This window comes from Cannabis sativa, chromosome 6 (genome assembly GCF_029168945.1).
Source record: "Cannabis sativa cultivar Pink pepper isolate KNU-18-1 chromosome 6, ASM2916894v1, whole genome shotgun sequence".
NCBI classification, from domain to species: Eukaryota; Viridiplantae; Streptophyta; class Magnoliopsida; order Rosales; family Cannabaceae; genus Cannabis; species Cannabis sativa.
In genome coordinates this window covers 12105499-12117079 of record NC_083606.1, presented here as the reverse complement: position 1 = coordinate 12117079, position 11581 = coordinate 12105499, and the positions used below count along the sequence as shown (strand labels likewise).

The 11581-nt window shown below is 26.7% G+C and overlaps 1 long non-coding RNA gene across 1 annotated transcript; it reads right to left on the bottom strand.

The window, feature by feature from the left end:
- Positions 1 to 1217: 1217 nt before the first annotated feature.
- Positions 1218 to 10337, bottom strand: LOC133038771 (uncharacterized). The gene is made up of 2 exons (XR_009688284.1): positions 9820 to 10337; positions 1218 to 1445 (listed from the first exon to the last, which is right to left on the bottom strand). It is a non-coding gene; the product is annotated as an uncharacterized LOC133038771 (long non-coding RNA).
- Between the last annotated feature and the right edge of the window lie 1244 nt (positions 10338 to 11581).

Sequence of the window (11581 nt, the reverse complement as noted above, 5' to 3'; positions counted from 1 at the left end):
GTCTTAATCTACTGACAAGTCAAGCATCTAGTCACATATTCCACCACATCATTTTTCATACTGCACCACCAATGGTAGGGTTTTAAATCTTGATACATCTTAGTGGTACTAAGATGTAATGAATAGGGAGTGGTATGAGCTTCATCAAGAATCTCATTTCTAAGTTTGGTACTACTCGAAACGCAAACTCAGGTTTTACAAAGTAACATTTTGTTACCCAACACAGTGAATTCTTTAGCTTGACCAGCTAAGAATCCATTTCGGATCTTCACCAATTCTGGATCTACCAATTGAGCATTTCTAATTCTCTCTAACAAGTCTGATTGTAGTGTCAAATTTTAAGTCTACCAACCACAAATTCAATACTTGATTTGACCATATCCACTGCTAATTAAGAGGAAATCATAATCGTGTTGGAAACCTCCAGGCCCTTTCTTGCTTAGGGTATCCACCACCACATTGGCCATCTCGAGATGATAAAGAATTTCATAATCGTAGTCTTTAACTAACTCTAACCATCGCCTCTATTTCATATTCAAATCTTTCTGAGTAAAGAAAAATTAAAGGCTCTTATGATTGATATAGATTTCACACTTTTCTCCGTAGATTTAGTGTCGCCAAATATTTAAAGCAAAGACCACTGCGGCAAATCCTAGGTCATGAGTTGGGTATCGCTGCTCATACTCCTTCAACTGGAGAGAAACATAAGTAATAACCCTATCAGCTTGCACCAGAACGCATCCCAGACCCTGTGTGGATGCATCACAATAGACCACGAATGTTTCTTGATCTGACGGTAGGGCTAACACAAGAGTTGTCATCAATCGTTGCTTCAACTCTTGAAACTTGTTTCACACTCGTCTATCATATAAATCATTGATTCTTCTTAGTTAACTTTGTTAAGGACATTAAGATCTTAGAAAATCCTTCTACAAATTGATGGTAGTATCTATATATTTGGCCCATCCATGACGAATTCAATCTTTCCCAAATTAACCATGATCCCATCTTTACTAACAATGTGCCCAAGAATGATACTTGGAATAACTAAAACTCACACTTCTTAAATTTGACATAAAGTTTATGTTCTCGTAGTTGTTGTAAAATTATCCATAGATGTAACACCCTACTGCTTAGACATGCTACATTGACTTTCTAATTATTGTGCACACCTTTGTCAATGAAAGGGTTTCTTGAAAAATGTGTTAAATTTAAAATTTTAAATAAAACTTTAAACTTTATAAATATAAACATCCATACAAAAATTCGGGATCTCGTTACTAAAATTTATATTCAAATTACACTTTACAAACATGTCGCACAACGATTACAAAATAAGGTCTAAGTCGTCTCGAGACCAAACTCTCCAAGTCTAACAATCCTAATGTGTACAATCACCCTTGAGCTCTGGAGTCACTGGTGCTTAGCCTTAGCTTTTCCTTTACCTACACATGTAAATAATATATGTGAGTCGACAAACTCAGTAAGAAAAGCATATAACATAATATATATCACTAACTTGTATTTAGGTGCTCATACACCTATTTACAAGGCTTCAGATGCATCAAGAACGCTCTTGCTTTTGGTATGACAGATCATAATATTAGCCACTACTAGCATTATAATCGTGATGTGGGCTCAACACGTTGGTTGTATTGTTATGATAGCATCAATCTATACCCGAAAGTACTATTGGCCATAATATTATTCTTAACAAGTACTATACTCGTACTGCTGACTCAGTTATATAGTTGGTACCACTATGATAGTGTCAATTAATACTTTATATGGAATTAAATACCAGTCACACCCAGCACTATACTCGTATGGCTGACCCGACACTATAATTTGTGTGACTATGGTACTAATTCATGCATTTCGACCACTACAAGCACTATAATTGTGCTGCAGACCTGACACTATTGTTTGTGCCACCATGATATCAATGCATATAACACATAACGTAGTATGAAATTTACATACATACACATATACATATACATATTTAATAATTATTTTATCTGGATTCTTGATTCAAGTGTGTTCGTCAGCCTGAATGAAAAATCACGTGTTGAACGGACGCCATGTCACAATCACGTAAATCGGGTAAACAACTTGTTAAGCCTATCCAGAAACCTAAACTCAAAACTAGAAGTTTTCCTATCAATAAAACTGCCTAAAAAACGGCAAGTTGTTTCTGTAAAAACAGCGAGCCGTTTTTTTAGTTCTACACCAGTAAAAACGGTAGACCGTTTCTGCAAAAACAGTTTCTTTCATTTTTCACTACAGAAAAACAAAGAGACTAAAAGCAATCCCAATTTGACCCAAACTTCAAATCAAGCTCTAGGTCACCTAATAACATCATAATAGACAAGTTTCAAGCAACAGAACCTCAAAATATGCAGAAAATTAAAAACCACCATTGTAGAGTCAAGTTTGAGTTCTTGAACTCAAACTTGCTCAACAACTAAACTAACCATGAATTCCAACTCAAATAAACATTACTCAACTTAAAATTAACCCATATGGTAATTTAAAAGAAATATATATGGTACATGTATGTTTCAAAATTTAATATATTAAATGTATATGTATAAGAAAAATATAATCTACGATAAACTAAACTTTTCTTTCTACATATAATATTTTTTTTCTTTTTCTAGAAAATTGTTGTTTTTTGTTTGTTTATTTTAATTTATTGTTGGAAACATAGAATAACAGCAATAACTTATATTATTTTGTTGTTGGTTAATTATGTGAAAATAATTTATATTTTATTATTTTAATATTAAAAAAATAACTAATCTAATATGCACTATTGCAGATTAGATTTGATTTGATTTGAGCTTTCGTGTGGATTAGATTGGATAAAAAAATATAAAATTTACACTTAGTACGGATTAAATGCACTATGAGCAAACTAATGCAGATAAGATTAGATAAGCGCCTCTAGGTACAATACAATAAAGATAGCCAGACCACCAAACTTTATGTTCAAATTTGACCAAAGCTAACTTGGCTAAGGAGTAAGCAACTCCATTAGCCAACCTAGAACAATGAACATGGTCGGTCTTGAGGTATATAGCGCTTAAGACAAAATTAAATTTTAGGGCCCTATATAAATAATTTAATTATTATCAAAATTATAATTCTAATATTTTGGTGTAGTGGTAAATTTTTTTAAAACTCAGCTGCAAGGTTCAATCCTTCATAATTACACATTAAATATCTCTAATTAAAAAAGATGTAAAAGTAGAAGTTGAAAATTGATCTCTTAACCTCTTTGCTTAAAATCACACTCCCTACCACTATAGTAAACACTATTTTGTTATATTTCTGATTATTTAATCTTTTATTTATATACTAATAATTTTTTTCATAATTTCGGGGCCTTGAGCGCGTGGGGCCCCAAGGCGCATGCCTAGCTCGCCTCACCTCAGGGTTGGCAACTCAAAAAAAAAAAAAAAAAATTAGTGTTGGTTACAATTTAATTATTATATTTAATTCAAAGTTTAATATATATATATATACTAGGTTATTGTTACGGACATTGCACTTATACTTAGTTATATTTTTAATTTTTATTTTTGTTATGTGTATTTTTAAAATTTTATAAATTAAAAGAAACCACTTATTAATTTTTTAATTTTTTTAAAAAAATAATATTTAAAGTTTTAAAAATGCGAGGAAAATAAATATAAAGTTTAAAAATATTAAAATTCAACATACTCCCAATATTAAAAATAACAATAAAAAATAATAATGTTACAAATAATAAATTAATATTTTTATATATTTAAATTAATTTAAAATTAGTATAAGTTGAATTAACCTAAAACAAGTAATATTGATATTTACATATATTTAAATTAATCTAAAATAAATAATATTAATATTTATAAAACTAATCCTACTAACATCGTTAACTTTAACGAAATATTCTTATATTCTTAAAAGATTTTGTTAAATTAATAAAAATTGTTAGATAGCCTCTTTTATATATAAAGATATATTATATTTAAAATTTTGTATAAATTGTATTAAAAACCTAAAAATTTACAAAATTAGATCACAATATAATATAGGGTGCACACATTTTTTAAACCAAAATTTCAAACATATGAGGTATTTTTAAAACATTTTTCATACCTCATATTGCAATATGAGATATTTTTAAAAGAGTAATTTGCGGCATAAATACTTAAGTTTAATTTCTGATTACAAATAAATACTTAAGTTTAATTTTTGGCGGCAATAATACATAAGTTTTATTTTTAGAACTCTGTAGGTATCTGGTTGTTAAATATTAAGTAAATTACTACGTGACAATCCTTGATTGGTCTAAGTCATGAATTTTTAATTTTTTTTGAAAAATAATTTATATGTACCAATAAGAAAATGACACGTGAATAATGACTTGACATTTAACGTTCGAATAACTACAGAGTTTGAAAAATATAACTTAAGTATTATTACCGCCAAAAATTAAACTTAAGTATTTATTTACAACTGAAAGTTAAACTTAGTATTTATGACGCAAATTACTCTTTTTAAAATGGATATGTGCATACATTTTTAATACCAAAATGGTAAGCACGGTTAATGACAAATATTTTTACCTTGCAACAAAAAAATGAAATAAACAAAACTAAACTAAAAAGTGATAAATATTTTTAACAAATCAAATTGATTTGAGATGCGAGGAGTAAACAAAAAAAAAAAAAAATGGAAATAAGAATAAAAATAAAATAAATTTAAAATTGATAAAAAATAAAATTATTATTTTTTTAATCTTAAATTATAATGATATACATTTTTTTTTTTAAAAAAAAAAAAGTTCTAATACCACGTTAGAATTTGAAATAAGGTGAATGAGTTTCTATCTCAAAACCAATTGATAATGGGAGGAGTAGCTCATTCCTCTTATATATTTTATTACTTTTCTACACATTAGCAATGTGAGACTCTCTAACAAATTATAATGATATTTTTTTCATTTTAAATAAAATAGCTCTATATTAAAATTCATTCCATTATAATGGCATTCTTATAAAAGATAAAGACTTTTATAGTTGCTATAAAAATTTAACACCGAAGTAGCTTCCAAACAAATGTTGGTTTCAATGTCGTGGTTAAGTCACTTATAGTTGAATCTATACTCAACTAACATTTAGATAAGAAGTAATATCTTGAAATGATATTTTGCTTGGTTCCCATCATTTTTTTGTGTGAAATTTGCAACTGATTTTGATTGAAACATAAGCAAACAAGTTATTAATAATAAAATTAAAAAAGAGAAAAAAAAAATTGGTGTAAAATGGAATCTCAAACTAAATGGTGTTACAAGTTGAAGTAGTTGTTCATCTTTATTGGTGCTGCGCTGTTACATTTTGATTCTAATTCTCAACAAATTATACATATAGTTACAATAATTAATAATTAATTTATTGAAAAAATAGAAAAAAATTAGTTTCAACATCAAGTTTGAACACCAATTACAGTTAAATCTTAAATTCTTCTAGACTAGTGTCGATTTTGTATTATGTCGGAAAATCTAACCTATATTTACAGGTAATTGTGGTATTTTATTGACATAAAAACTAAAAATATTTGCCTATGTATTGAGTATTTTAGAGAAAGAAAAATAAATATAAACAATTTTGTTACTGAATTTAGATTATTTTTTTTTCTTTAAATATAATTAACATTTTAGTTTTTTTGAACTTTTTACACTACCAATTATAAAAAAACAAAGGATAAATTACGGCATAAATACCTAATGTTTCAGATTTTATACACTTAAATACCTAATATTTATTTTTAGAGGCAAAAATACCTAATATTACAATTCTCTTACACTGTTACTACAACTTCCGTTAACTTATCATAATTATAGATACGTGGAGGGCTCAAAAGCATTACAATTATTTAATTTATTTTAAAATTTAATATATTTAATATCAAAAACTAAATACTACTTGTTTAAAAAAAAAAAAAAGAGATGCAATACTAAATTACCATAGCTGAGAAAACCAGTGCAGTATATGGAACATGATTATCGAATTGAAGTGTCAATGTCATGTGAAAATTGTTACGAGAACTGATTTTTTTTTTTTTTTGGAATAAGTAGCATTTAGTTTTTGATGCTAAGAATATTAATTTTTAAAATAAAATAAAAATAAATGTAATGCATTTGAACTGATCTCCACGTGTCTATATTTATGAGTTAACGGAAATAATAGTAATGGTGTAAGAGAATTGTAACATTAGGTATTTTTGCCTCCAAAAATAAACATTAGGTATTTAAGTGTATAAAATCTGAAACATTATGTATTTATGCCGCAATTTACCCAAAAACAAATGAGTAATTTGTGGCATAAATACTGTAGTTTAACTCAGTGCAAATAAATACTTAAGTTTAAGTTTTTGTGGTAATAATACTAAAGTTATATTTTTGAAACTCTGTAGGTATCTAACCGTTAAATATTATGTCATTTTTCACGTGTCATTTTCTTATTGGTATATTTAAATTAATTTTTTTAAAAAAATAAAAAATTAACGACTTAAACCAATTAGGAATTGCCACGTGACAATGTTCCAAAATTATGAATTTCTTTATGATTTTCTAATTTCTTTGAATGGAAAAGATAAATCATAATATCAATCTAACATATATCTTAGTTACATTCAGATTTAACTAACCTATTAATAAGTCACTAATAAAGGACAAAAGAAATATGGGGCAAAAAGACCATTTTGCTCTTGCCTAAGCCAAAAAGCATCCTTACTACCTAGGGGTACTTTGGTCAAACCTAATACCTCAAATATTTTCGACATTTCCAATGTCTATCTAAGTTGCCCTACTACTACTAAAATACTAACTCAAAGGAAAATGTGATTCTATCAGCCAAACGTCGCATTTCAATGTTGCTGGACTAAAATATAAAAAATATAAAATTTTATATATAACATAAATAACACACCTAGAATTCAAATAAATTTTAATAAATTCATAAATCATAATTAGAAATTTAATTTTTGAATTAAACCCTAATTATCTGTTAATTCTCATATTAAAATTAAGTGGTCTTTATAAGTTTCCTTTAAAAAAAATGATTCTCATCAAATAAAAAACAAAAATAGCAAACATATTTTTATTATTTTAAAAAATAAAAGCTATTATAAAAAAAAAAATGTATTCCAAATTTTATGTTTAAACAATTCGAAATAAAAATTTTGTAGAATGCACCCAAAGTATTTAACACGCAGAAACTCACCTGATGTTCTCTAACTATATAATACATTTAATTATTATATAATTCTGTTGGTGAGGAATCAATTTTTAATATTAAGGGGTACTTTTAAACACAGCAAAATAAAATTAAAAAAATTATGATTAATGATTTGCAAGCTGGCACCAAATGTAGTCCTTTTGCTTAAAAACAAGTTTGTAATAATTTTGTTTTTAAACCCATTATAACACTATTAGATCCACCAAAATATATCACCACTTCAAATGTAATTTATTATATATAAAATATTGATTTTTTTAATTGATAAAATCCACGTATAATACATTAATTTGCAATTCAAATCTATATATATCCTTGTTTAATGTCTTTTGATTCTACATAATAATTGGACCATGTCCAATGCATATATATTCCAATAATGCAAATGTATGCTTAGACTTAAAAAGCAAAATGGTAAATTTTGAAATAGCAAAAATTAATGAAAGAGAAATGCTAAAGGTACTAGTGGTTGTTTAGCACTTTCCTATGTGTTAGTACCGCTATTGGTCCAATTAAGTATCGAGTCCCACATAATTTAATATAATAATTTTTAAGAAGTATCACTAGCCAATCGTAATGTGAAATGTCGAGAAAGTACTAAACACCACTAGTACCTAATAGCAATGTTCTTAATCAAATGCTAAAGTTTAAAATTCAAGAAGAAGAAGACACTTTTTTTTAGTTAATAATATGAGTACATTTGTTTAATAATAAAGCTAAAACTAATCAAATGCTAAATATGATTACATTAGATATTATATTTGCATTGTTGGATGATTGTACTATGCTAAAATATAATGTTGGAGACATTGATCTAACAATGTGTTAGAGAGATGTTGTGAAGTAATTAATAAAGATAATCATTGTCACAAAATATTGAACTAAAAGAAAGACTACATGTCTAATAATTCATTGCCACACACACACATAAATATTTTATGTTATAGGCCGGCTGTACAATATATAAGATATTTGGTAGTTGCCAATATATTGGACACAATTAGTGGCACTGATTACATATATTTGTTAAAATTAGATTATTGAAATGCTATACATGCTTATAATAATTAAGTAAAATTATTAAACCATATAATTAAACTAATAAACATAAAAGGTTCTTTCATCTATAATATATTTCACATTTCCACCATCTCCAAAATAATCTAAATCTGAACAGAAGTTGTAACTTAATTAAGAATATCTAGAAGACTAATAATATGAACCAAAAGCACCTATGTTTAAAGAAAATAAAGATAAAGGAAAAGAAAAAGATAAAGGGATTTTATGGGTTCTAAAGGAATAAAGTTGATAAAGCACATAAATATATATAATTATGTGGCTAGTTATGTATGTATTCTATGGATGGGGTAGCTGCACTTTTTGGATCGATAAGTATGAAGTATATATCCCGAAGCTGCCATAAAATTAAGGACATTAAAGTGTAATGGCACTATTAATACCCATAGGAGATGTACCCATATGATGGGTAACTGTTTGTTTTCTTTATTATTTATATATTTCAATGGGGCCTAAAAAATTGGTGTGGTCTAGTAGGAAATTATTATTTTTGGATTGGTCAGTTATATTTACTATAAGCAATAATATATGCAAGTGACGAGACTAGCTATAAGTGTCACAACCAAATGAACTAAAAAATAAACCATAAAGCCTTAATTTGGGGTATAAAATAAGAATTAAAAGGAACTCTATTACTAGAGTTGAAATTAGGTGCCGTTCGGTTGAAATGAATTAAAATATAGAAATAAGAATATGAATGAGAATGAAATAAAATTTAAAATGTATAAAAAAATTGATAAAAAAAATTATTAATTTTTTCTATCATATTTTGGAATGGTTTTTCCTTCTATTTCAAAATAAAATTGTCATTCTACCACAATAGTGGAAAGGCTATTCCATTGGAATGATTTTCAACACTTTAATATGTAATAAAACAAAGGAATAGAATGAAGATTGTTTTCTTTCTTTTCCATTCTATTTCATTACCTTCAATCAAACACCACCTAAAAAAACCTATACCACATATATATCGATTTGTTTCTTTATTTTCTCTTAGAGGAGATTATTTTTTTTTTTTTACAAAAATTTAGAAGAGAGTATGAAGTATGCTAATATATATATATATATGTTACATGTAACATATGTTATAATATTTAATTATGTATATAACAAATTTTATATTTCAGATTATGACTAAAAGAACTATGCTGGTGAAAGAAAGAATGATTAATTAATAAATAGTTTTTGTTGTAACACAACCGTATTATATTATAATATTTATATTTGCTTTTTCTCAAGGAAGAATAAGTTTGAACAAAATTGAAGCATTTTCTTCTAGTAAAGTAGTGTGAAGTGTGAACATCACTAAAATTAACTTCTTTTTTCTTTTGTTTGATCATGAATTATATTTATTATTCTTCATGGAATCTTTAATTAAAACAAAGAAATATAGAATCTCTTTGTTTATATATGGGTCCTCAAATAACTTTGGAGATTGTAAGATACATACTTGTATATATTGTAGCCAGTCATTGTTTTTAGCCCACAATAGTATAGCCTCCCACAATGGACTTTCTTCTTCCCCAAATTCATACTTGTGCTAAGAAGTTTCTGCCATTTGAATAAAGAACCCTTCAAACTCTCCTATTTATATAATAGAGTAGAGACGATTAATAAGACCATATGTACATATAGAACAAAAACAAAGACCAGAATAAAGTCAAACCATTTTAAGCCCTCTCTCTTTATTGTTGTTATTTTAATTTATATCAAGTGTGGTCCATCTATATAGACACTATTTTCCAACTTTTGGAAATGTCAATCGGAGACCTATATATGTGTGTATATATATATTATATAAATAATTTCTCTGATAATTTTGTTTAATATTGCAACAATAACAAGGGGCATGTGTAATTAGTTATAATATTATTTTTTCATTTAGCTTAATATGTAAGCATTATTTAATTATCTTACACTAGACTATAATTTTATGGCTTCTATTAGTGTCACTTCAATAGCTAGTATTATGTCAATGACTTTATTTTTTAAATGTCACTATGGTTTAATAATATGGTCAATGGTTTGAAAATGTCCAATAATTACTAATATCTATGTATAGTAGTACGTACTGATCAATTTACTGAAGTAATAAGGTAGCCCAAGGCTCAATGCATATTCGTTACATAAAAAAGATTGTTGTTGTTGATATCTAAATCTTATTCATTAAACATAATTCGAGGTGCATCATCATCAGTATCTTTCATGAGTTTGAATGAAGTAGATTCTTCTTAAAATTCTGTGTTTCACAGTGTGTTTTTAATCTTTTCCCTAATAATATTAATATATTTTGTGTTATTTATGGTCCTTACTTTTGTTTTTATATTGACTTATATACTTTCTTAAGAATTGTTAATTAAAATTATTTTAATATATAAGAAATAGACTCTCATGCAATTTTTGCAAAGGCAAGTAATTTAGTTTTTTTTTTTTTTTATTATTATTATTATTATTATTATTATTATTATTATTATTATTCCAACTCATCATAATGTGAAGTAAAAATGGAATATGAAAACAAATGTAATTATTTAGTGGTAGTTTCGTGAAAGAAAGAAATTAAGACACAGCCAGCTAGAGAAATTGATTTTCTTTGGAATTGGTAGGACAAAAAATAAATTCTCTCTCTTTATTTTATTTATTTATTTATTTTTTTTTTTAGTTTGAAATAGCCATGAATTGAAATGAACTTATTAGAGACTATTATACTCATTATTATTTGTTCCCACGCCAATTGCCAAGCCAATATTATTTCACTAGAAAGAAACGTTCATAAACTGGGCCTCTCTTCTCCCCCCAGTTGGGTATATTGCTCTCCAGTTGTTGTTTTTGTCTTCTTTTTTGGCTTCAAATTGAAAACATTTAATGCCTTAGACCATTTTTAAATGTCTATTTAATTATTTAAATTAATTTATATGACTCGTGAGATGAAGAATAATATCTCTCCCTCTATACCCTTTTAATTTTCCCAGCAAATTGACCCCATTCTTTTTTTTTTTCCTCTGGTGGAGCCCAATGTATAGATGCTTCTCAATTTCTTGGTCAAAAGATTTAGCTTTGTAGTGACAAAGTAGAAGTACAATATATAATTAATATATTTTTGCTTAACATATATATATATATATATATATAATATATATTTGTTCCATCTTTTCTTACCTTTGATTTGTGTCAGTTTCGAGTATTTTGACTCAAATAGATTTCTTATAGAA